The sequence below is a fragment of the Rhineura floridana genome, chromosome 2 (assembly GCF_030035675.1).
Source record: "Rhineura floridana isolate rRhiFlo1 chromosome 2, rRhiFlo1.hap2, whole genome shotgun sequence".
NCBI lineage: Eukaryota > Metazoa > Chordata > Lepidosauria > Squamata > Rhineuridae > Rhineura > Rhineura floridana.
In genome coordinates, this window is record NC_084481.1 from 174,855,987 (window position 1) to 174,883,502 (window position 27,516).

The following is a 27,516-nucleotide window of genomic DNA, read 5'->3' on the forward strand; positions in this document are numbered from 1 at the left end:
TGGATCTAATGGGCTTAAGTTACAGGAGGGTAGATTTTAGTTGAGGGGAAAATGTCCCAAAAAGGTCAGCTCCTCCCACCTTTTTAAAGCAATTTTCTCTCTCTCTCCACTCCATAGACCGTCTGGCTCTCCACTTCCTCCCTTGTGGCCTCCTAACACAGAGCACGAGGGAAGAGCAATGCTGCACAGAAGCCCAGTGTGAGGCACATGTCTTTTGTCCACCAATCAGAGGAGCAGAAGACTTCCCCTTTTTCCACAGAACGCCCAAAAGTAACGAAGGAAACATTGCAGTTGCTGCTCAAAAGTAAGGAAATGACTACTCGTTCTATTACTAGCAAAATGTAATGAAGTTACCCACTCATTTCTAAAAAAAGTAATAAATTACAGGTAACTCATTATTTGTAATGAGTTACTTCCAAGCTCTGAGTTCTACAAGGGACAACAGTGAGACTGAGGAGGAGGAAGCTGACAGCCAGGGCCACCCCCTGGACCAGATGTAAGTGAGAAGGCAGGCAGGTGGGGGCTGAGGGTGGATTGAGATTGGTGGGGCAGTGGCCCATTTGCCCTAATGGGCCAGCCTCCACTGAGCCCCTTCCCTGAGAAGCTTATAATTTAAATTTCACCAGCCACCTTGAATAGTGCATCTAAAAAAATATTAATATAAACAAGCAATCAAGCAAACAAGCAGTTGGGGAGATAGCAGGGGGAGAGTAACAAAGATAACAAAGGATGAGGACAAGCACTTTCAGTTACACATACTGTAGATTGTGTTTCATTTGTGGAGGAGGACCAAAGCTGTACGTTTTGAGAAGGAATTTGGGAGGAATTGAGAGAAGGGGGTTAGTACCAACTTTGGTGTCATGGGGATGGCTCCGAGCACTGAGTTTTATGTTCTTTGCTCACTAGGAGATGTTTCTATTTACTAGGACTTCCAGTATTCTGCATAGCTGGTTTAGCCAATGATTCCCACTGATTTATTATTATTATTATTATTATTATTATTATTATTATTATTATTATTATTATTATTATTATTATTATATTATATTTATTAGTCGCCCATCTGGCTGGTTGACCAGCCACTCTGGGCGACGTACAAGATAAAAATACATTGAACATTAAAAATTAAAATTTAAGAACCCAACAGTAAAACTTAACCCATTCCAAAGGCCTGCCGGAAAAGCCAAGTCTTCAAAGTCCGGCGGAAGCTTATCAGAGAAGGGGCATGGTGGAGATCATTTGGGAGAGAATTCCATAGGATGGGGGCCACTATTGAAAAGGCCCTCCCTCTGGTCCTCACCAGCCTAGCTGTTTTAACCGGTGGGATCGAGAGAAAGTCTTCTGAGGCTGATCTCGTTGAGCGGCATCCTTGCCGATGCTGGAGGCGCTCCTTCAGATAGACTGGTCCAAAACCGTATAGGGATTTAAAGGTTAAAACCAACACCTTTAATTGGGCTCGGTAAGCAACCGGTATCCAGTGCAACTCCATTAACACTGGAGTGATATGGTCCTGCCGGCAGCTGCTTTTGATCAGGCGAGCCGCTGCATTCTGTACCAGTTGCAACTTCCAAACCGTTTTCAAGGGTAACCCTATGTAGAGCGCATTACCGTAGTCTAGGCGAGAGGTGACCAGGGCATGTACTACTGGTGGGAGCAGATGGTTGGGAAGGTAGGGGCGCAGCCTCCATATCAGATGGAGTTGATACAGTGCCGCCCGGCTCACAGCCGAAACCTGAGCCTCCATGGACAGCTGGGAATCAAGGATGACCCCCAGGCTGCAGACCTGGTCTTTTAGGGGCAAACAAACCCCATTAAGCACCAGGTCTATATCCCCCAACCTTCCCTTGTCTCCCACAAACAGTACCTCAGTTTTGTCTGGATTCAGTTTCAGCTTATTCCTCCCCATCCAGCCACTCACTGACTCCAGGCACTTGGACAGGGTTTCTACAGCCAACCTTGGTGAAGATTTAAATGAGAGATAGAGCTGCGTGTCATCCGCATACTGATGACACTGCAGCCCAAATCTCCTGATGATCGCCCCCAGCGGCTTAATATAGATGTTAAACAACATCAGAGAGAGGATGGAACCCTGTGGCACCCCGCAAGTGACAGGCCAAGGGTCCGAAACCTCCTCCTCCAATGCTACTATTTGGTACCTACTGGAGAGGAAGGAGTGGAACCACTGCAATACAGTGCCTCCCATGCCTAACCTCTCCAGGCGGTCCAAGAGGATACCGTGGTCAACGGTATCAAAAGCGGCTGAGAGATCGAGGAGGACAAGGAAGGTGCCTTCGCCCCTATCCCATGCCCTCCTCATATCATCTACCAAGGTGACCAATGCTGTTTCAGTCCCATGTCCAGGCCTGAAACCCGATTGAAATGGATCCAGATAATCTGCTTCCTCCAAGTGCGCTTGCAACTGCTTTGCCACCACCCGCTCAATTGCCTTGCCTAAGAATGGCAAGTTTGAAACTGGGCGGAAGTTATTCAAATCTCGAGGGTCCAAGGAGGACTTCTTTAAGAATGGTTTTATTATTGCCTCCTTGAGCGCTGATGGCATTACTCCCTGTTCAAGTGAAGCATTTACCACCAGCTTGATCCCCTCGCCCAGTTTATCTTTACAGCTCATAATGAGCCATGATGGGCAAGGATCAAGTAAGCAGGTGGTTGGCTTTAAGGTTGAAAGCACCTTGTCCACTTCATCAGAAGGAAGAAGCTGGAACCTATCCCACACCACCAGAGCAGCACTGGTTACCTCTGGCTCACTCCCTGTATCCACAGCGTACGGAATAGCACTTTTGATACGATCGATTTTCTCCGTGAAGTGCTCTGCAAATTTGTCACAGGTGACCTTATCATGTTCCATCGATTCCGGAGCAACTGGACCGACCAGGCTCCAGACCACTTGGAACAGTCTCCTGGGACAGCACTCCGCAGATGCAATAGAGGCAGCATAAAAATCTCTTTTTGCTGCCCTTATTGCCACATGATAGGTTGCCGCCGGAGCTCTAACATGTATTCAATCGTCATCAGAGCGAGACTTCCGCCACCGGCGCTCTAGCCGTCTCACCTCCCGCCTCAGAACCCACAACCGTGGGGTAAACCACGGTGCCGTCTGAGTTCTATTCTGGGGGAGAGGGCGTTTCGGAGCCACCCGGTCTAATGCTCCGGTGATTGCGGTATTCCAACCTTCCACCAGGGCATCAGCCGAGTGGCTGTGTGCCTGCTCCAAATCCCCAAGCGCGTTCAGGAATCCATCAGGATCCATCAAACGCCTGGGGCAGACCATCTTAATGGGTCCTCCACCCCCACAGAGGGTTTGTGGCATCGAAAAGTCTACCTTCACCAAATAGCGGTCTGACCATGACAAGGGTATGATGGAAGTATTCCCAATTTTCAGATCACTTCCCTCCTCTCCCGAGACAAACACAAGGTCAAGTGCATGCCCGGCTACATGGATGGGCCCCATAGAAATAAGGTGCAGCTCTCAGGAAGTCATGGTTTCCAAGAAGTCCTGAGGTGCCCCAGTGAGAGTGGCCTCCGAATGCACATTGAAGTCCCCCAACACCAAAAGGTTTGGGGACTGCACCCGTACATCCGAGACCACTTCTAGCACCTCGGCCAGGGAGTCTGTCGTGCAGCGGGGTGGACGGTACACGAGCAGAATCCCTAAACTGCCCTTTGGGCCCAACCTCCAGTACATGCAATCTGCCACCCTGGTCTCACAGAGAGGAGTCTGGTGAAAACCAAAGACCTTCGATAAATAACCACCACTCCCCCTCCCCGACTACCGACCCTCAGCTGCTGTGCATACGAAAACCCAGCCGGGCACATGGCAGTCAAGACAGGAGCAGCTGCATCATCCAGCCAGGTTTCCGTAATACATGCCAGGTCCGCTCCCTCATCTAAAATCATATCATGGATGAGGGATGTTTTTAGGGCTACAGACCTGGCATTGCACAGCAGTAATCGAAGGTCGGAGTATGGAGACTGGCCACCCCTAGCTGTCTGTTGGTTCTGGACAGGCCCGGAACGAGGGACAGATATTATGCATCTCTCTCTGGTTCCTCTTCTCTGACATGGCCTGCCCCTAGCTCCCCACCAGCATCTGCCGCCCAGCCTCGCTATACATTGGCCTCCCACCCTTCCCCCATCACTCCCTTGACACATGCCCCAATGTGGCTTCCCTCACCCAGGCAAGCACCCACATTAACACAACTCCCCCAAAGAAGGTGGTAAAGGCGGAGAGGCGATCCAACAGCAACAAAGCAGCCAACTCTTTTTCCTTGGGGGTGATGTTCCCGTCTCCTGCCGGTCTTAAGTTTTTGTTTCTCTGTGTGTTTACTGTTTTTGTTGGGTCTATTTTAAATCCTGTTTTATTTTAAGTATTCATGCTGTTTAACCTTGTTCGGAATTTTGGTAAACTGAAGGGCAGCATATAAATGCTTTAAGCAAAAAATAAAATAAAATCTTGCAACATCAGCTGGTTAGGGTGGAGGCTCAGTTCAGAAATATATGACAGTACTTAAGTCTCCTTGAAATCAGTGAAATTCAGGTGCACTCCAGAATATCTACACCTCAAAAAAAAAACCTTGCTATATAATCCTTCAGAAGCACAGTATGCTATATATAAAAGCTTTAAGAACATAAGAACATAAGAAGAGCCTGCTGGATCAGGCCAGTGGCCCATCTAGTCCAGCATCCTGTTCTCACAGTGGCCAACCAGGTGCCTGGGGGAAGCCCGCAAGCAGGACCCGAGTGCAAGAACACTCTCCCCTCCTGAGGCTTCCGGCAACTGGTTTTCAGAAGCATGCTGCCTCTGACTAGGGTAGCAGAGCACAGCCATCACGGCTAGTAGCCATTGATAGCCCTGTCCTCCATGAATTTGTCTAATCTTCTTTTAAAGCCATCCAAGCTGGTGGCCATTACTGCATCTTGTGGGAGCAAATTCCATAGTTTAACTATGCGCTGAGTAAAGAAGTACTTCCTTTTGTCTGTCCTGAATCTTCCAACATTCAGCTTCTTTGAATGTCCACGAGTTCTAGTATTATGAGAGAGGGAGAAGAACTTTTCTTTATCCACTTTCTCAATGCCATGCATAATTTTATACACTTCTATCATGTCTCCTCTGACCCGCCTTTTCTCTAAACTAAAAAGCCCCAAATGCTGCAACCTTTCCTCATAAGGGAGTCGCTCCATCCCCTTGATCATTCTGGTTGCCCTCTTCTGAACCTTTTCCAACTCTATAATATCCTTTTTGAGATGAGGCGACCAGAACTGTACACAGTATTCCAAATGCGGCCGCACCATAGATTTATACAACGGCATTATGATATTGTCTGTTTTATTTTCAATACCTTTCCTAATTATCCCTAGCATGGAATTTGCCTTTTTCACAGCTGCCGCACACTGGGTCGACATTTTCATTGTGCTGTCCACTACAACCCCGAGGTCTCTCTCCTGGTCGGTCACCGCCAGTTCAGACCCCATGAGCGTATATGTGAAATTTTTTGCTCCAATATGCATAATTTTACACTTGTTTATATTGAATTGCATTTGCCATTTTCCCGCCCATTCACTCAGTTTGGAGAGGTCTTTTTGGAGCTCTTCGCAATCCCTTTTTGTTTTAACAGCCCTGAACAATTTAGTGTCATCAGCAAAGCTTTCAATTTACAAACAAACAGGCCCCTCACACAGCAATGACTGAAGGAGGTCTTTCCCTCCTTTTTGCAATTTGAGGCGGAGGAGGTGAGCATTAAGGGGTCCATGACAGGAATTTTCAAAAACATAATAGAAGCCATAGGGTGGTGAACTGGGAGATGGGGTGGGGAGAAAATGCAGCCTTTCTTCCCTGTACTGTTTTCCCCAATAAAAATAACATGTTGATGTTTGGCGGTTCTTGCGTGAAACAAACACGTTACGTTGGATGTAAGATGGTAAAGAATAATCACAGAGGCTTGATAAAGTTTTAAGAGTCTTTACTAAGACAATAAGGCCAAAGGCGTTTAAAGTAGATACATGATTACAAAAAGATCCATTTCTCCCCCCTTAAGGAGAAGCTCTCAGTTCAGAGACAAGACACAGACAGCGTAGCACAGAACAGCAATAGAAAGCAACTAGAACTTTTCCCCAAGCTGTTATCTCCCATTACCATGGCAACCAGTCTGGCCTTGGATGTCTGCTCTCTCAGGCCAGCAAAGCAGATAAGACTGCTCCAGACACTTATTGTAACTTTCCAGACCTGATGGAAAAAAACACTCAGTGACAGTACAGTACAATGGTCAACACAACCCACCACGACTCCCAGCTGCTATTTTCTCTTTGGACAAATGTATACACTTACCAATCTAGGTACAGTCAGTTTTGGCCCACTGTCTGTTGTAGTAAAACTGTGCAAGTTTTTAATTTACAAATTTACAAAGTACCCTTCTGCTTGATGCTTCTCTTAAATATGAACACTCCTACATATACTTTTTAAAAAGTGATCACATAGCATACAACCTAGTAGTGCAATTAATCAACTATTTTCAAATACAGTAAATTCATCTCTTCCCATGCAATACACTAAAAAAAAAACACCTGAGAGCTGCTTCTTTGGGTTCAATAGACTACCTCAGTCGCTGCAGGGCCTATGCTCTATGGGCACAGCTCCAGCCTTGAGATCATTCTAAGGATCTCAGTGAGTGAGTGAGGGAGGGGGGAGGGGGGAAGAGCAGGGGGTGGTAGGGCGAGTGAGGGAGTGAGCGAGCAGGGGGGTGAGAGAGCAGGGGGTGGGGTGGTAGGGTAAGTGAGACAGTGGGGGTGAGAGAGCGGGGGTGGGGGTGGTAGGGCAAATGAGCGATCAGGGGAGTGAGAGAGTGGGGGTGGGTGGCTGTACGGCAAGTGAGCGAGTGAGTGAGTGGGGGTTGGGGGCAGTAGGGCAAGTGAGGGAATGAGGGACCGGGCTTGCAGGCAGGCGGGGGGGAGGGAGGGCGAGTGGAGATCCACCATCTGGAAACCCTAATTCACACACATCATCACTCACCTCCACAGCTCTTCATCTCCATTCTGCTGCTGCCTTCTCTTTCATCCTTCCCCTCCGGCTTTCTCCCTCCACCGTCCATTTTTGAAGAAATTTCTTTTCTCTCTATCTCCATCCTTGTGGCCTTCTAACACAGTGCATGAGGGAAGAGCAACTCTGTGCAGAAGCCCAGTGTGAGGCATATGTCTTTTGTCCACCAATCAGAGGAGCAGAAGACTTCCCCTGCTCTCCCCCAAGTAACACTGGAAACATTACAGTTGCAGCTCAAAAGTAAGGAAATGACCGCTCATTCTATTACCAGCAAAATGTAACAAAATTACCCACTCATTCCTCAAAAACATAATAAATAACAAGTAACTTGTTATTTGTAACGAGTTACTTCCAAGCTCTGGCTGAAAGTGTGTGTGTGGGGGAGTTGCACTTGGTCTGATGTGCAAAGATCTCAGTAGTGGCCTCTGCCTCCCTCCCTGCCTCCCTAACCAACTGAGAGACCACCACTGCTATCTTATGGATAAAAAGAATTCCTCTCTCTCTCTCTCTCTCTCTCTCTCTCTGTGTGTGTGTGTGTGTTTATGTGTGCTTATTTTTAATGTTGTTTTAAGGGACTTAGTGTGCAGCAGCCAAGGCCAGCACTTTGTAGGCACTCTAGGGTTTTTAAAAGTAAATTAAGTGTAATTGTAGTGATTACTTTTGAGTAACATAAAGTTATGTATTCCTTTCAGAACAATTGTAATGGTAATGGTAATTTATTCCTTTTTGAGGCCATCTTCCAAGCTCTGATTAAGACAGTTGATATAATTCAAATAGTCACTTTAAATGTGTTTGATTTACTTTGCAATTTTAGTGAAGCTTCCTATAGTAAATTATTTTCTTTTGCTTAGGTTTCTGTGAGTATGTGAAGTACAGCAACATGTTGCATAATTTACATTAAAAAATCTGCAAAAACAATTGTGGAATAATGGCATTAACTGTTCTGCAGAATAGTCTCCAATGGACATGAGGAGTGTCTTAGTTTGCACAAGATAAAACAGTGGGAGGTGAAATATTTTCTAGCAAAATTCTAGGTGTGCTCTATGTTTTTAATTGACCATGCCCACCTTTCCTTAAGTGGAGTAGGTTAAGCACAGCAGACTGAAAACATGCATCTTGGGTAGGCCAAGTTTGTTTTTTCCAACAGTTAGAGTCATTGCTTAAGTAGTGACATACTGTAATCAGTCTAAGTTTACATCAAATGGCAGTTTCAGATTCAACCATTAATGCACCCAAAATAGAATATAACCTCCGATCTGAAACACAAATGGCTGTCTTCACCATCATATATTGACCAATAACAAGGCTTTGAAATTAATAAATTTGACACCAATTTCTAGGATGAATAATGAGAGAAATATAATTTTCTAGGTTAGATTCTCTGTAGAAAGAGTAGTAACACAGAAAAGAAGCAAAGTAAGAACAACATCAACACACACAAAAAATGTAGTTCTCCATCTTTGGAGATGCTGTCATGTTTGTAGGTGTTGCCATCACTCATCATATGCTCAGAGGTCCATGGTACAAAATTCTTCCAAGCTACCAAATACTTCCAAGCTTTCAAGACTGGGCGGGTGAGCACTGGGCAGAAGGAAAGACCCTTTCCTTTCCAAACAGAAAACACTGTTAACAGCATCATTGGGGGGGGTTCCCCCACCTTTTTATTCTACAGGTGTAGTCTCCCATCCAAATTTAAACAAAAGCTGTCCCTGCCCACATCCACGTATACACCAGCCATTTATTCAACTTTAAACTACTCTACTTTTAACATGTATCCTTCTTAATTTGTGTTGTATTTCGTTTTTGTTGTGCTTTCTGTTGTTTGTTTGTACATGTTTTTGTGATTTTTTACTATGATATATTGTATTTTATCTTGTTTGTTCACCGCCCTGAGAGCTATTCTGCTAAGGGCGGTATATAAATTGAAATAATAAAAATAAATAAATAATAAATAAATAAACAGTCATGGCTTTCCCCAGAGAATCCTGGGATGTCTAGTTTGTGAAGGGTGCTGAGATTTGTTAGGAGACACCCTATTCCCCTCACAGAGCTATAATCCACCAGAGGAGGGGCTGACTGTTGAACCACTCTGGCCACTGGCGCTCTGTCAGGGGAATAGGAGTCTCCTAACAACTCTCAGCACCCTTCAAAAACTCCACTTCCCAGGATTCTTTGTGGGAAGCCATGCCTATTTAAAATGGAATAAATGGCTAGAATGGGTGTGGCCCCCTGATTAGACAAGCCAAACAGCTGTGAGTCTGGCATTTAGAACACTAACAGTTGGTTCTTACTGAGCATGCCTTCGCTTATCATTGACTTCAATGTTAAATTTCTTAAATTATTTAAAAATCAGCCATGCTTTTTTAATTTTATTTTTAAACTGCAGAATATGAAGGTCAGAGTATGGGGCAAGGTCAGTAATAGGATTACAGGTACTCTGTGAACATGGCTGATTTTTAATTAATTTCAACAAATTATAAGACTACTGACAGAAAAAAGTCCAACAGAGGTCTGGATTTTTTTTCTCGTTTTACACTTTGAACTCTAGATTTTCTCTAAGTGTTTCATGTATTGCCATGAAAACTTTAAGGGTTGTTAAGCAAGTATTTCTGAGTTCAGGAAAATGAGCTTATGGGAAGCAGCAGAATGGCATGGGAGGTATTTTCAATTTAACATGGCAGAAAAAAAAATCATACTGGCTATAGTATACAGCCATTCTTGTGGCTGTATAATAAAGACACATACCAAGCATCAAGCCATTTTTTCTCTTTATTGTGTGTGTGGCGGGGCTTGGCTTATTTATTTAAGTTGTCTGTGGCCATTTATTTCACAGCCTCTTGTTTTGTGGTGCTCTCACTTTCTACTTGGGTATGGAATATGCAGATTGCTTGATAAATGGATGTATGGCCTCACCTTTAGGAAATGACATAATCAGTCCAACAGGCCTTTTCATACGTAGAACAATTGCTTCAGTTGAATAATCATAATCTGGACTTGATGCAAAAGATTGATGACAAATACTGCTTTGGCAGATGATGTCATAGCTCTGGTTCTGAAGAAGTGCCAGAGATGCACTCTCCACACACACACACGCCTGCTACCCCTTGACTACACCACTGTTGAATTCAATTAGGATTTAAACAAGTGCTTACCTCTTGCATTGGAGTCAATGTAATTTATAATACAAATCATTAATCTGGTGTGTGTTTACAAATCATGTGATCCAAGCATTTTTGCCTTAATAGGAAATCAGTAGTTACAGTAATGAGGGTGTATCAACGAAAAATAAGCAATGAAGCAGGGCCCCCAGAATGCAAGCAATTTAATATTATATACAGCTGAAATGGATAAATAGAATAACTGGAGAAGAATAATTTGGTCTTTGCTTTACAATAGCTACTAAATCCTGCTGATGTCATTTTAGGCTGTAAAAATAAAAGAAAATAAGATTTCAGATAAAAATTCACGTGGAAAGTGGTGATCCACACTTCCTATGGAGAAAGAACTTGGGATCTTTATATTGGAAATGGCTCTTCAAGAAGTAATCTGAAAGCACAGAAACTGTATGAGCAGGGAAGAATGAAGATCACATTTTTCCTGGTGGTCATTCAACAAAGCAAACAACAGTATTATCCATCTTAAATTCAATAGGGCTAGACCCATGGTTTTCAAGACATGAGGCAAGTCTCCCTGTGGAGGAACATGAAATTGGCAGGGAAGGATGACCCTCATAATTGTATGGATCTGTCCTACTTATGCCATGTCACAGTCAATGTAACAATGCCACCTGATTCTTCACTTAAATTGATTCATGGGGCTCTGAGGCCAAAGAGTGAAGCAATTTTCCTGCTTTTTGTAGAATTTCTTCTGGGGAAGGGCTATAGCTCAGTGTTAGAGCATCTGTTTGGCATGCAGGAGGTTGCATGTACAATCTCTGGCATCTCCATATAGGGCTAAGAATGTTCATTGTTTGAAACCCTGACAGCTGCTGCCAGTCACTGTAGACAATACTGAACTGAATGGAACAATGGTCTGACTTGATATAAGGCAGCTTCCTGTGTTCTTAGGGTCACTCTGGTCTGGATCGTAACTATGCCATATAACAGATGTGAGGAACCTTTGGTCCTCCAAATATTGCTGAACTACAGCGCCCATAATCCCTGGCCATGGGAGTTATATTTCAGCCAACATCTGAAGGGCCAAAGGTTCCCCACACCTGCCATAGGCCCTTGTAACACTGCTTCTTCCGTTGATTCACCTAACCTTGTGCCTGGGATAAGAGTGAGCATCACTTGTTCATTCTGTTTTGTTTTCCCCATGCTAAACATAGGAAGGCATTCCTAGTTTGGCCTGTGGAGTTGCAAGCCATGTCAGCTGCATGGAGCCTACAATCTTGTCTGGGCCTCTTCTGGCAGCTACCTTATAATGGCGGGAAGCTCTGAGGAGAAAGCATGAAGTTCTGTAAAAGTAACTGTGCTGTGCATACAGTTGAGACTGATTATGTCCTCCTCTTCTCCTGCAGATAGTATAGACAACAGTTGGTTAGATTTGCGTGTTCCATGGGAAATTCATTGTTGTGCAATATTGAAACATGTTTGTTTTGTTTTTTGAGATTGTTACCCCTGTGGTTCAGAATCCACTTGTTTCCACACTCACAAATGATGTGGTGTGGATGGAGGGGAACATTCAACATAGTCACAACCATGTAGAGAAAATTGGCAATTATACAGCCACAAGAGTGGCTGTATACTATAGCCAGCGTGGATTTTTCACATTCCACAATGTTAAATTGAAAATACCCCCAATACTTCCAATCCCCTCCTTCCCCCTCCTCCCCCTCCCCTTCCTCCTCCCCATGGTCAGTTTTACCTATCTTAAGCATGATTGCATGGGAGTAAACACCATTGAACTCAATAAGCATCCTTCCTCCTCCCCTTCCCTCTTCCTTCTTCCTTGGAAGAGGATGGGGATGGGGAGGGAGGGGCAAAGGAAGGGGGAGGGAAGGGACAAGAGGGAGGGATTAGGAGGGAGAAGTGAGGGTGGGTTTGACCATTTGCATACTTTTTGAGTTCAATGGGATTTCTTTCTGTGCAATTATGTTTGAAAATGGAAATGGACTGCCCAAGTCAATTCAGACTTATGGCGACCCTATGGGTTTTCAGGGTAAACAGCATTCAGAGGTGGTTTTACCATTGCCTTCCTCTGAGGCTGAGAGGCAGAGACTGGCCCCAGGTCACCCAGTGAGCTTCATGGCTATGTGGGGATTCGAACCCTGGTCTCTCAGGTCATAGTCCAACACTGATGCAGGGGAGGGGCAGGGAGGGGAGGGGGAGGGGAGGAGATTGGGTGGGTGGGCACTGGGCAGAGGGGAAGCCCCTTTCCTTTCCAAAAGGAAAACATTGTGAACAGTATCATTCCTTTCAGTGTTTTCCCTACTTTTTATTCTACAGCAGGCACATGTAGCTTCCCACCCAAATTTAAACCAAAGCTGTCACTGGCCACATCCATACCAGGCCTTTATTTCACATTAGATAGTCATGGCTTCTCTCAAAGGATCCTGGGAAGTGTAGTTAGTGAAGGGTGCTGAGAGTTGCTAGGAGACGCCCTGTTCCCCTCACAGACCTTCAATCAGAGCGGCTGACTGTTAAACCAGTCTGGCCACTGGAGCTGTGTCAGTGGAATAGGAATATCCTCTCAGCACCCTTCACAAACTGCACTTCCCAAGATTCTTTGGGTGAAGCCATTACTGTCTCACATGAAATCAGTCTGGTGTGGGTGTGGCCCCTGATTATGCAAGCCAAGCAGCTGTGAGTCTGGCTTTTAGAACACTGACAGTTGGTTCTTACTGAGCATGCCCGACACTATCATTCAGTTCAATGCAAAATTTATTAAATTAATTACAAATCAGCCAGGCATTTTTTTAACTTTTAAACTGCAGAAGATGAAGGTCAGAGTATGGGGAAAGGTCAGTAATAGGATTACAGGTACTCTGTGAACATGGCTGATTTTTAATGAATTTCAACAAATTATGAGAACTCTTGACAGAAAAAAGTCCAAAAGGCTCTGGGTTTTTTCCCTCTCTTTTTATACTTTGAACTTTTGACTCTCTCTGACTGTTTTGTGTATCACCGTGAAAATGTAGAGGATTGTTAAGCAAGCGTTTCTGAGTCCAGGACTCTATGTTTTGTAAGGTTTTGTTTTGAAATGAGCTTATGGGAAGCATCAGACTGGCATGGGGGTATTTTCAATTTAACATTGCAGAATCCAAAAAAATCCACTCTCGTGGCTGTATAATAATGACAATGACTATTCTGCAGAATAGTCTCCAGTGGACATCAGGAGTGTCTCAGTTTGCACAAGATAAAACAGTGGGAGGTGAAATATATTCTAGCAAAATTCAACATGCCCACCTTGCTTTTAATGAAGTGCTTTAAACATAGCAGGCTGAAAACATGTATTCTCTTTTTTCCAATAGCTAGAGTCATTGCTGAAGTAGCAACATATTGGAATCAGCCTCATTTTACATCAAACTGCAGTTTCGGATTCAACTGTTAATGCACCCAAATTAGAAATAGAGCATAACCTCCAATTTGAAACACAAAAGGCTGTCTTCACTGTCATATGACATTGACCAATAAAAAGGCTTTGAAATTAATAAAAATAAAGTTGACACAGATTTCTACGATGAATAATGAGGGAAATAAAATTTTCTAATTTAGATTCTCTGTAGAAACATTAGTAACAGGAAAGAAGCAAAGTAAGAAGAACACCAACAAACATACAAAAATATAATTCTCCATCTTTGGAGATGGCAGGAGTTGCCACCACTCACCATATGCTCAGAGGCACATGTTACCAAATTCTTCCAAGCTACACAGGAAGTGGATTGGACTATGAAAGACCAACCGAAATTGTGTTTGCATTTTGCCGCATTTGTAGGGCAGTACAATATCTCAGAGAGGAGGTCAGATCTCCAGCTCCCCTGGTGCATTCATTATAGCTGCCCGATTTCCCTGCTTTTTAAAGATTGATAGAAATATCTGTGGGCTATAGGTACGTTCTTAAAATGCAAGGTTTTGTTTTGCCTATTAGTGAATATCTCTCTAAGGTATGACTGTACAGAAACTGTTCATGACTCAAATGAGCCATAGCCTAGGTACAATGTCAGCATAAACTACATAGTCTAGGTACAATCCCTCAGTCAAAATTTGGCTAGAAACCTAGTATTGTACAGCACAAAATAAGTATCATCTGAGCTAGTAAAGCTTATTAATAAGAAAATAATTCTTATTAAGATTTTATTTTATTTATTTATTTAGTGTGTCAGTCATCAATACATGTGAGTCATGAGTTACCTTGCAAGACATGCAGATGTGAGCAAACACGTTCATTTGCAAGGTGTTGTTTCTTGCTCAAAAATGAAAAAGAAAAGAAAAAAAGAAAAAGAAGGCACACTTTTCTTTTCGCTCTGTCACTAAAGTGTTTGTGTGTAATGAAAGAGATCAATTTGTAGAAACTAGGTAAGTTCTTTTAGGTGGAATTCCTTCAGAGGTAGTTTAATTACACATTGGATTCACGGATGAATAAGTAAATATGTGCAGGTTTTGGTTATTTTTGTAAACCTTTTATGTTCTCCCCATAGAAAAAGGATGTTCCTGTCCTATGTGCCTGTGAGAGGCAATAGTGACACAGTGTGGCATTCTGATGTTTCTCCTCGGTGATAAGGTGCTGAGGATATCACCCGAGCTTTCCATGCCAGGTAAAGTTAGATTCCTTATTAATTTCAGCAGATTTTTAGCTCCCAATGTATTCAACATACCCTTAGCTGTATCCTGTCAGGATGTGACATAACATTTTATAATGTGATGCTACATGTTATATAATGCTTTAAATTAAAAAGAAAAGAAGAAATCAAGACATTTATTTCAAAGAAGCACTAAGTAGCTGATGTGAATATTTGGGGTAATTGGCTCTCCAAAGAGAGAGGGATCATTATTTCAGGTTCCCTAGTGAGTGTTAATTAGTCTTATTGCCTCCTTGTTTAACAAAAGAGGATGTTGCTAGTACCGCTATATCTATAATGACACACATGGCTTTTGCAACATAGGTATTTTAAAGTAACATGACTGACAGTCAGGTAATTCTATTCACAACAGAGCATGCTTACAAGAGTCAGTTGTCTTTGTAAAAGGGCTGCTTCACACATGACGAAATTCCAGTGCTCAAGTCACTTCTGTGTAGGAATTTGCATAGTTCCTGAATGTAGATTGTCATACTTGATGAGGATCCTACATGTATGCAAATTTGCTGCATTAAACACACACATTGGAAAGATGCAGCAAAATTGCATTGCCCCAACTCATGTATATGCAGCAAATAACAAGTGCATATTTGTTTGTTTGTTTAGCACAATTTTTAAAAAATACTGTCCATTCACTCATGTTTCCAGACCAGTTTGAAAAAAGAATAAACCATTAACATGTAAATAGAAAAAAAAACCCTACACTGAGGACGAACAGGTCTGGTGGTGCATTTAGGTAACTTTAGACTCTGGAGTTAATGGTTTTGCAGGGAGGCTCTCTTTAGAGGGTAATATGTATTTCTTCAAAATGTGATGAGTCAGCTCTGTTGTGTTTAAGGGTTATGTTGCATTTAAGGGTTTGGATTGCACAAGATTACTGTGATGAACGTGTCCTCTCAGATCAGCTGATTCTAGAAACCAACCACTAAAAGTGCCTGGTGCTGCATCAAGTGAAGTGTTGAAAGGCACATAATTGTTACATTTTGGCTAGAAAGCTCAAAAGCTGGAAGTGGCCTAGGCTTCTCTGGACCTCTGATTGGGCCTGGCCCCATGCAGTCTCTAGTGTGATAATGTTCTAGATGGGTTTCATAGCTTTGGTAGAAATATTGGTGTTTAAGGCTAGTGGAGGCTGGTGACTCCAATGTGAGTAAGGCAGTGAATCTGCTCCAGGTTTTAGTCCAAACTTTCAAGGAGCTGTAGAAGGCACTGAAGAACTTTGGACAGCTCCTTGAAAGTTTGGACTAAAACCAGGAGCGAATTCACTGCCCCACTGACATTGGAGCCAACAGCCTTCACTGTTTAAGGCTCATCTGTACTGTGCAACATTATTTATAAAGTTTGAGGCATACTATCATGTACCTTTTCTTCTGTCTCTAGTAGCACAGAGTGTTAATTTGTTTGCTTTAAAATGCAAGTCCCCTTTGGCATCACACAGTGTCTTCACAACTACATATGTACAACATATGGTGCTGCATAGATATACAGTATTTAGATTATTCGTATTGAATTGTACAAAAACACGTGTTGATAATGAGCCCATTCTAGTGATATGTCTCTTGGAAAAGCATGCGGAATTGCCTTTTTTATGCCTTATTTTCCTCTGTGTTATTTTTTCCTTCTGACAATACTGATCTGTTGCCTAAGGCACTGTGAAAATCATACCATAATATTAACTGACAATTGCATGTGTATTTATACTGATATCCTGATATTAGCATGTTGTTAAAAACAGAAAAACCTGGCTATACAATATGCACCTAAATACATTTCTTCCTGATAGGAACAAATAAAATAGGAAGCAAGAGATATCACCCTTACGATGCTGCAGCAGACTTTGTGAATAGCTGAGTGGCTTTGGAAAGTACAGGAAGGCATCATATGCACATGGTTTAATTTCAGCTTGTCAGGACATAGGTTGTATTCACACGACACTTTATTCTGTTTCCCTGTTTCTTAACTTCATAATTTACACATTTTATTTAATCTTTCATATCATGTAAAAAAGAGTTCCAGAAATCTAGCAGAATATAGTAGAAATTTAGCATGTTAATTGCTTCCAGAAAAAGATCTGTTTGCAAGCCCTGAACCCTGGAAAATCATGGGAGTAAAGTGATGAAATTTGGGGTGGTATAGCAACATAAAGTTCTTTCCCGCCATTTTCATGGGGAAATCATGGGGGAACAGAAGAGTGCATGTGTGGAAAGGGTGGGGGAGTACTGACATGTCAGTGACATTCATTGTTGTGTTACACCATACCCAGTGGTGTGAATGAAATTTAGTGCACCGTATATTATTTATTGAACTTACATCCCTCCCTTCCTACCAAAGGAGCCCAGGTTGGCAAACAAACAAAACAATTTAACAAAAAGAAAAACAGTTAAAATCATTACAAAACACAATTAAAATTTAAAAATTCTAAAACACATTAAAATATAGTAAAAACATAGTTAAAACATTCTAAAATACTGCTTAAAAACATTCTTACATAAGTGATCTTCCAGTTGTCAGGGTCAGACCTCTTCAGCCATCACATGCTGGGATAAACAGGAGTGTTTTCAAATTCCTTCTGAAAATTAATAGTGATGGAGACAAACACACCTCACTGGGGAGGGCATGCCACAAACCGGGAGCCACTACTGAAAAGGTCCTGTCATGGGTCAGCACCAACTGGACAGTGCTAGGTGGCAGCATCACCAACAAGTTCTTACCTGTTAATCTTAGGGTCTGAAATAGTTGATACCGGAGAAGGCGCTCTTTTAGATACTTGTGTCCTAAGCTATTTAGGGCTTGATATGCTAGTACTAATACCTTAAATTGCGCCTGGTAGCTCACTGGGAGCCAGTGCAGCACTTTCAGGACTGGTGACACATGGTCCCACTTACCAGCCTAGCAGCCACATTCTGTACTAGGTGCAGCCTCCAGACCATCTTCAAGGGCCACTCCACACACAGTAGTCTAGACCTGTTTGCTGGCCCCCATCCAGCTCATCACTGACTCCAACACCTTTGCAGCATGCTGATGACACCATGCTCCAAATCCCCAGATGACAGCTCCCAACAGTTTCATATAAATGTTAAATAACATAGCAGATAGAATGGGCCCTTGTGGGAACCCACAGCCCCAAAGCCATGGAGCAGAGCAAGAACCCTTAGTACTACTTTCTGGTAGGGCTCCTGGAGGTAGGAGCGGAACCATTGCAATACAGTACCTCTAACTCCCACCTCCCTCAGTCACTCCAGAAGGACAACTTGGCCAATGATGTCAAAAGCTGCTTAGAAATCAAGAAGAATCGATAGGATCGCATTGCCCCTGTTTCCTTCCCTATAAAGATAATTGATTAGGGCTATCAAGACTGTTTCTGTGCCAAAACCAGGCCAGAAGCCAGACAGGAATGGATCTTGATAATCTGCTTCCTCCAGACATGCCTGCAGCTGGCTGGCCACCAACCATTTATTTATTTATTTATTAGATTTATATACCACCCCATAGCCAAAGCTCTCTGGGCAGTTTACAGCAATTAAAAACATTAAAAACAAATCACCTTACCCAGGAAGGGAATATCCATCCAAGCTGGTGGCCATTACTGTGTCTTGTGGGAGCAAATTCCATAGTTTAACTATGCACTGAGTAAAGAAATACTTCTTTTTGTCTGTCCTGAATCTTCCAATATTCAGCTTCTTTGAACATCCATGAGTTCTAGTATTATGAGAGAGGGAGAAAAACTTTTCTCTATCCACTTTCTCAATGCCATGCATAATTTTATACACTTCTATCATGTCTCCTCTGACCCACCTTTTCTCTAAACTAAAAAGCCCCAAATGCTGCAACCTTTCCTCATAAGGGAGTCGCTCCATCCCCTTGATCATTCTGGTTGCCCTCTTCTGAACCTCTTCCAACTCTGTAATATCCTTTTTGAGATGAGGCGACCAGAACTGTACCGATCCTTGAGGGACTCCACTTTCTACAGCCCTCCATTGGGAGAACTGTCCATTTATTCCTACTCTCTGCTTTCTGCTTCTTAACCAATTCCTTATCCACAAGAGGACCTCTCCTCTTATTCCATGACTGCTAAACTTCCTCAGAAGTCTTTGGTGAGGTACCTTGTCAAAAGCTTTTTGAAAGTCTAAGTACACTATGTCCACTGGATCACCTCTATCTATATGTTTGTTGACACTCTCAAAGCATTCTAATAGGTTACTGAGACAAGACTTTCCCTTGCAGAAGCCATGCTGGCTCTGCTTCAGCAAGGCTTGTTCTTCTATGTACTTAGTTAATCTAGCTTTAATAATACTTTCTACCAGTTTTCCAGGAACAGAAGTGAAGCTAACTGGCCTGTAATTTCTGGGATCCCCCCTGGATCCCTTTTTGAAGATTGGCGTTACATTTGCCACTTTCCAGTCCTCAGGCACGGAGGAGGACCTGAGGGACAAGTTACATATTTTAGTTAGAGGATCAGCAATTTCACATTTGAGTTCTTTGAGAACTCTTGGGTGGATGCCATCCGGGCCCAGTGATTTGTCAGTTTCTATATTGTCTATTAAGCCTAGAACTTCCTCTCTCGTTACCACTATTTGTCTCAGTTCCTCAGAATCCCCTCCTGCAAATGTTGGTTCAGGTGCAGGGATCTTCCCTATATCTTCCACTGTGAAGACAGATGCAAAAAATTCATTTAGCTTCTCTGCAATCTCCTTATTGTTCTTTAGTACACCTTTGACTCCCTTATCATCCAAGGGTCCAATCGCCTCCCTAGATGGTCTCCTGCTTTGAATGTATTTATAGAATTTTTTGTTGTTGATTTTTATGTCCTTAGCAATGTGCTCCTGAAATTCTGTTTTAGCATCCCTTATTGTATTCTTGCATTTCTTTTGCCAGAGTTTGTGTTCCTTTTTATTTTCTTCATTCGGACAAGACTTCCATTTTGTGAAGGAAGACTTTTTGCCTCTAAGAGCTTCCTTGACTTTGCTCGTTAACCATACTGGCATCTTCTGGGCCCTGGTGGTACCTTTTCTGATCTGTGGTATGCACTCCAGTTGAGCTTCTAATATAGTGTTTTTAAACAACTTCCAAGCATTTTCGAGTGATGTGACACTCTGGACTTTGTTTTTCAGCTTTCTTTTTACCAGTCCCCTCATTTTTGTGAGGTTTCCTCTTTTGAAGTCAAATGTGACCATGTTGGATTTTCTTGGCAATTGGCCATTTACATGTATGTTTAATTTAATAGCACTATGGTCACTGCTCCCAATCGGTTCAACAACACTTACATCTCGCACCAGGTCCCGGTCCCCACTGAGGATTAAGTCCAGGGTTGCTGTCCCTCTGGTTGGTTCCATGACCAACTGGTCTAGGGCATAGTCATTTAGTATATCTAGAAATTTTGCTTCTTTGTCATGACTGGAACACATATGCGGCCAGTCTATGTCTGGGTAGTTGAAGTCACCCACAAACCAAAGACCTTCTCAGACTCCCTGGGCCTGGAGAGGACATTTAGGAGCAATCATGTCTATTGCCCTTTCCATCTACCATTCCACAGTGAACCAGGACCTTGACAGGAGCACCAGCCATGTTACCTGGAAAATATTCTCCCCCCCCCAATCACTGGATCCTTCCCAATGCCCTCTGTAGTGAAAACCACATCTAGGGTATGACCTGTACTATGTGTTGGGTGCATGATGCATTGTGATAGCCCCATAGTTGACATGGCAGAGATGAAGTCCTGACCCGGGCCAGACAAGGCAGCATCAACATGGATATTGAAGTGCTCCAGGACTAGTGTCTTAGGGTTCTCCATCACCACACCAGAGACTGCCTCCTCCAGCTCAGTCAGGGAGAATGTTAAGCAGTGCGGTGGATGGTACATCAACAAGATCCCTGTTATGTCTCTGCCTGCCAACACCAAGTACAAACCCTCACATCCAGCTTCCAGGTGAACTGGCCTCCTGGTGAGAATTATGGGATTTTTATGGATCCTCCCCCTCCCCATTCCTCTGACCTTACCCCCTCCCCATTCCTCTGACCTTAACTGATGGCTGCACTGAATATCCAGGTGTGCAAAGATGGGTAAAGTCAGCCCCCCCCGGTTCATCCACCCAGGTCTCTGTTATATGCACCAAGATCAGTCATTTCATGATCAGGTCATGGGTGAGAGCTGCTTAAGTGTGGACCGATCTAGCATTAATTAACAGCACCACTAGCTGGGAGGGCAGGTCAATATGGCAGCCCAAGTCTTTGATGGGGGGGAGGCTGAGCAGGAGCAACAGGTGTCAGCTATCTACTCCTTGCTCTTATGATAATATTGCCTACCGCCCATTCGATACCTCCCCATCCCCAGGACAATGTTAATAGCCCCCCCCTTGAACCTCCCCTGCCTGCTCCCACTGACCCGGGCACATAATGCTGTTATTGATTTTCCCTTCTGTCCCAAGGCAACTGCTCAATCCCTGAACAGGAAAGCTCAAGATCACATTAACCACCCACCAAATATTCTGTGTACATGCCCATGAACGGTTTCCCTGTACTCACCAGGTCACCATTCTCCAGCACTCCTCTCACCAAGAGGCTCGGTTAGGCATATAGATACCCTCCCAGTTGTTCCTGGCTCTCACACAGGAATCAACCCAATCAGCAATCAAACACACCAGGGGGGTAGTGCCCTTGCCCCAGTGGCTCCTGATGGGACACCCCAAGTGAAAAATTCCTTTGGTGTTGCCCCTTTGGTGGCAACCCTGCTGGTGGTGAGTCTGCTGCCCAAGGCAGCATTCCTTATTAGCCCCTGTGGAGTTGCTAGCAGGCACAGTGCTTGCAATCAGGAATTGCTGAGTTAGGTCTGGCTGCCCCCTCTAGGTAGCCAAACTCTCTTGCAGAGCCAAACTGCCCTGCAAGAGTGCCACAGGCAAAGACAGCAGGCAATAGATGTTAAAGTGCACTACTCACTCTCTGCCTGGGAAGATGGTTTGGTCCTCCTCTCCCTCTGCTGCTGCTGGGAGCAGGTGGATGCTACACATGATAGTATATCAGTCAAAAAGCCACAGTGTGAAAGGAATGTTAGAAATCAGGACAGAAGTGCTACCATTATATCCAGTAAAACAAATGCAATAAACCCCATGTCTGAATGCAGCCTTAGTCCTGTACGCTGTGAGATTAACCATGAGCCTTCAATGCCAGGATACTACTGTGGAACATGTGATGAAATAATAAATTTAGTGAGCCATTGAGCATGTATAGAGTGCATTTCTTCCCCTGCTGAATACATCTAATCAGCTCCTATATTTCTGGGAGCAGGACTTCCAGGTTAGGTGATAAGATTTCTTTCCATGTAGGCTTGAGGCTTGGTACCTCTTATAAGTCCATCAAAGAAAGGCAGAAAGAACCAGAGCCTGTGGAAGACAACAGGAAACATGCAGTGGAGGAACCCATGGATAGCTTATAAAAGTAGTCTGAAATCTAAAGATCTCTCTTTGGTCAGTGTGCACATGATATTGATTTTTTATAATAAACTAATAAGCTATATACTCTTTAGGAATAATGAAGTTATAATACATTAATAGGTAAATCAAAACTAAAAATCTCTTTTTCTCTGCTTGATTCTGTTTCTTTGGGGTCCCTTCCAAGGTCCCTTTTTGGAATATTCAGTATGCTGGAACAGCAAGGCCAGGAGATAAGATAAAGGGAGTAAGACCCTGGTACAGCAGCCTCAGTGTCTCCAAAGGGTCAGGAAGGGTTAGCTTTGGAATGTATTAGGTCATAGAAGGGATGGGTTGTTACTAGAATTTCTGACTATTTTATGGTTGGCTACATTTTAATGTAAGCAGCATAACGTCTAGGTAATACTTATGTGTAATTTTTGGATTGGAAGATGCTAATTTCTTTGTCTTGGAGGATATAAAAATGTAGACATCAGTGCCATGTAGCAGAGCTCCATCAAACATCATGGGAAACTGACTTCCTGTATGTTTCCTTACTAAATAAAGGCCTACCTTTTGCTGCAAGCTTGTGTCCTCAATACCTTCAGAACCCCTGGTCCATCGAACCCCTAAATTCCCCTTCACACACTTACCAAATTTTAAAATGGCATCTCCCAACATCTTTCCAAAAGGCAAAATAGGGACCAAATAGTAGGGTTATTCAGATTCAACCCTCCATGTGTATACTCACCACATGGTGGAGTAGAAAGCGGGAGCACACCCACCCCTGAAGTCTGTGGGTCTCTCTGCCCCCAATGTCCACACACTGGAAGCATCAGCAAATGGGCCCTACATTTATATAATGCAACTCATTTTTTATTATAAATACATTATTTGCAATCTAAATCCTATTCCTCCTCTCTTTTCTGAGGACTTTTTCAAAATTAGGATGCCTCCCTAACATCAGGAAAATATGAAAATATAAAAAATAGTTTAGCCATACTTAACTGAGACAACTATAACATGCAATTAATGTTGTAAAGGAGGGGCAGTGTTTACTTATTTTTGTATAAATCATTATTTCATTTATGTATTTATGTATTTATCAAATTTATATCTCGCCCTTCCTCTCAGAAGGAGCCCAGGGCAGTTAGAGGATTTAAAAGGGGACTCCATCAGTAAATTTATGGTTTGTCGCACCAGCCATAGAGACCTCTGTCCTTTTTACTATCTCATATTACATATCTTGTTACTGTGGAAAAATGTTATCTGATTTTTGCATTTCCTTGCATTTTCCTAACTTTGATAGAGGTTTTTGGCCTTGACATGCAATTAATGTAAAATAGCTAAATACTGTATATATGTAGGAGAAAAGTCTTTCAAGAACTGAGTTTTCACAGTCTCCATCAGCATACTCCTTGCTTGGATTTAAGCTCATTTACATCCCAATCTAAAATATGTTTACTCAGAAATGTGTCTTCTTGTGTTCAGTGGGAGTTACGTTCCTAGGTTGCAATCCTATATACCTTCCCAGGAGTAAGCTCAATTTAACTCAATGGAGCTTACTTAGACATGCATAGAATTGCAGTGTTAGGCTGCAATCCAATACACACTTACCTGGGAGTAAGTCCCATTGAATCCAATGGAGCTTTCTTCTGAGTAGACATGTGATGGATTGCAGCCCTAGTGTTGTTAGAATTGCAGTTCTCCTGCCTTAAAGGGGTATTTGCAACATTTCCTGTTAATCCATCACTATCAGTGTTCTCTTCATATATTTCCTTTCTTGTTATTGGTCTTCCACTTTCCAGATTAAAAGATGTTAGTAAATATGAACTCCTACCAGGACTTTCTTGTCATGCAGTTGTCCCTGCATTATTTATGGTGTTTAATACAATCCCTGGGTTGTGCTTAAGGAACACGTCTTCATTTTGTGTTTGTGTTGGGTTTTTCGTGTGAGTACTGCCCTGGGTGTCTGAAAAAGATATTGTATCTCTGCAAGAGACTGACATTTACTACTGTTAGTCGGACTCTAAAATACACTATTTTTCTTTAACTTCATCAACTGACACTCCACAGAAAACCTGGTTTCTGTGTTAGCTTTCAATTGATTAGGAACCTTCTAAATTCTTAACTCTTACTCATTTCTCAAACTTCTCTCTGCAGTGAAGGGACAAGTCTGTAAAGACATTTGGAGCAGCCATGTTAAAGGGGAAATTTAAACCAAGAGTAGGGATGTTGAATAATCAACTGGGGAGCACACTGACTGACCGAGATAAAATAAAAGGAAGATGGAAGCAATACACTGAAGAACTCTATAAAAGAGATGCAAGGATGACAGATTCATTCATGGAGGAACCATATGATGAAGAACCAGAAGTTTTAGAATGTGAGGTGAAAGCTGCTTTTAAAATACTTGGAAGAAACAAGTCACCAGGAACAGATGGCATACCAATAGAATTGCTACTGAGACTGAATCTGTCCAAATTTTGACAAAAAATTGTCAAGAAATATGGAAAACTTAACAATGGCCCACAGACTGGAAGCATTCAATATACATCCCAATTCCAAAGAAAGGGGATCCCAGGGAATGCAGTAATTATTGAACTATTGTCTTAATATCCCATGCAAGTAAAGTAATGCTCAAGATTCTACAGCAAAGGCTCTTACCATATATGGAGCTAGAAATGCCAGATGTCCAAGCTGGATTTAGAAAGGGAAGAGGCACCAGAGATCATATCACACACATACGTTGGATAATGGAACGGAGCAAGGAATTTCAGAAGAAAATCAGCCTGTGCTTTATAGATTACAGCAAAGCCTTTGACTGTGTAGATCATGAAAAACTATGGAATGCTTTAAAAGAAATGGGGATGCCACAGCATCTGATTGTCCTGATGCGCAACCTATACTCTGGACAAGAGGCTACTGTAAGGACAGAATATGGAGAAACCGATTGGTTCCCCATCGGAAAGGGTGTGAGATAGGGGTGTATTTTATCACCCTATTTGTTTAATCTGTACACAGAACATGTAATATGGAAAGCAGGATTGGACCAAGATGAAGGAGGTGTGAAAATTGGAGGGAGAAATATTAATAATTTAAGATATGCAGATGATACTATACTACTAGCAGAAACCAGTAATGATTTGAAACGAATGCTGATGAAAGTTAAAGAGGAAAGCACAAGAGCAGGACTACAGCTGAATGTCATAAAGACTAAAAGATTGACAACAGAAGATTTATGTAACTTTAAAGTTGACAATGAGGACATTGAACTTGTCAAGGATTATCAATACCTCGGCACAGTCATTAACCAAACTGGAGACAATAGTCAAGAAATTAGAAGAAGGCTAGGACTGGGGAGGGCAGCTATGAGAGAACTAGAAAAGGTCCTCAAATGCAAAGATGTATCACTGAACACCAAAGTCAGGATCATTCAGAATACAGCATTCCCCATCTCTATGTATGGATATGAAAGTTGCACAGTGAAAAAGCGGATAAGAGAAAAATCAGCTCATTTGAAATAATAATAGAAATATATTGATGGCAATATGTTTTTGGCATGAAACAGATGGAAACAGATCTTGTCACCTCTTATAGATATTTAATATCAAGCAGAACCACAACAGCATGGTAAGAGAGGCATGTGGGCACATAGGTACATAACTCTTATTCTATAGGCCAATGGGGCAGCCGTCTTTTCCCCAAGAATGCCTCCAGGAATGATGCTGTGTTCCACATTAGAATGCACTGCTGCTGGGCTGCTGAAGATAGTTGTGCTGTTGCTTGAAGTGGCCGAGAGGCATTTTCTGGGGGGGGGAGAAAGAAAAGGGGGGGGACTTCTGGCTGCCTTGTATTTAAACCCAAGCCCACGTCCACTCAAAACTCCTGGGATTTTTCTCCCACCCATGATTAATTCAAACTTGGGGAGACATTTTCACCCCACCCCTGAATGTCATAATCCTCTGCAGTTGGCAGGCAGCATGAAGTAGGCTGGCCTAACATAAACACAATTATAAATGCAGTGGGGCCTAATTAGCACAGCAGATCCCTTCTACAAATAAAAGGCAAGGATTAATACTTCTGCATTTGTTTGAAATATACGATTTACTAAAGATATTCCTACTTTTACAGGAGTTTTGAATTGGTAAAATAACCAACATTTATAAGATGACAATAATTTCCCATTAATTTTGTTTCAACAAAGTTTTAAGGCTATGCTAAATGCTATGAAATGAAAGCTGAGCCATCCTATTTAGAGTAGTCAATAAAAGAATGTAATTGCTGTTTTTTCTTTTCCAAAATTGTAGCGGATTCTTCATCGTCACCACCGTCACTATCTGAATTGTTATTCCAGCTGCATAAACACAATTATCTGACTCTCCATAGGAGGTTAAATATGAACACTGAGTTCTATCTTTGTAAATGGTGCATTCATCGCCACTGAAATTAACGTAGCAACTTCTTATGTCCTGTTTCCATGTGCACATCAGACTGCCTCTCTACATCTTTTAAAGGGCCTTACTGTATTAAAGTAGCTGTATATTTTAGCTCTGTTTTTAAACATGAAGAACATAATGGTTCACCATCTTTAAATCTGTATATTTTCCAGTGCAGAAAGTGTCCAATCCTTTGCCCATTCATTCTGTGTTCTCACCCAGTTCTATCAGGAGGCTAAATCCCAGTTGATGTGAAATTGAGAATATTGTCTTGCCCTTTGCCTCCATTCCTGGAGGTGTAATATTTACTTATTTGAAATAAATAAGAAAAATAAATAAATCAACTTGTTGATCTTGGTGCCTATGGTTTCTATGTGTTATTACAAACTCAGCACACTGTGTTCTCTATTGGTAAGAATAATGTACATCCTATCTATATTTGGCACCGTTTTCATGACTTTCAAACACATTTTCCCGGACCTTTTAAAAAGAATGGTTGCTTTCTAGTTATCAGTCATAGTTCACTGCCATAGATCATGGCTGTTCCAGTTTGTTCATCACCATCATCCATGTCTACCAGACCTACTGAAATGAATGGGGTGTTCGTGGCACCATAACTTGATAGCTCACATTCAGTTTCAGTGGCGTCACTAGTGGGGTGCGGAGAGTGCAGACTGCACCCGGGTGACACCATGAGGGGGGGTGACACCCAGAGCTGTCCCATCGTGGGGCAGGGCGCCTGCGCCGTTGCCTGGCAAAGGAGCTGAGAAGCACTCCGGGTTGGCATCGGAGCAGCCAACTCCTCCTCTGAGGCAGGCAGGTGGG

The 27,516-nt window shown here is 42.7% G+C and overlaps 1 long non-coding RNA gene across 1 annotated transcript in view; it reads left to right on the plus strand.

Annotated features, from left to right (window-relative positions):
• The window catches only part of LOC133378372 (uncharacterized), a 66,526-nt gene extending 41,598 nt beyond the window's left edge, over nucleotides 1-24,928 (plus strand). Inside the window, exons 3-5 of the long non-coding RNA XR_009760982.1 lie at nucleotides 118-304; nucleotides 14,694-14,810; nucleotides 24,416-24,928. This is a non-coding gene — a long non-coding RNA (uncharacterized LOC133378372). The remainder of the gene's footprint in view (nucleotides 1-117; nucleotides 305-14,693; nucleotides 14,811-24,415) is intronic.
• Nucleotides 24,929-27,516: the final 2,588 nt, after the last annotated feature.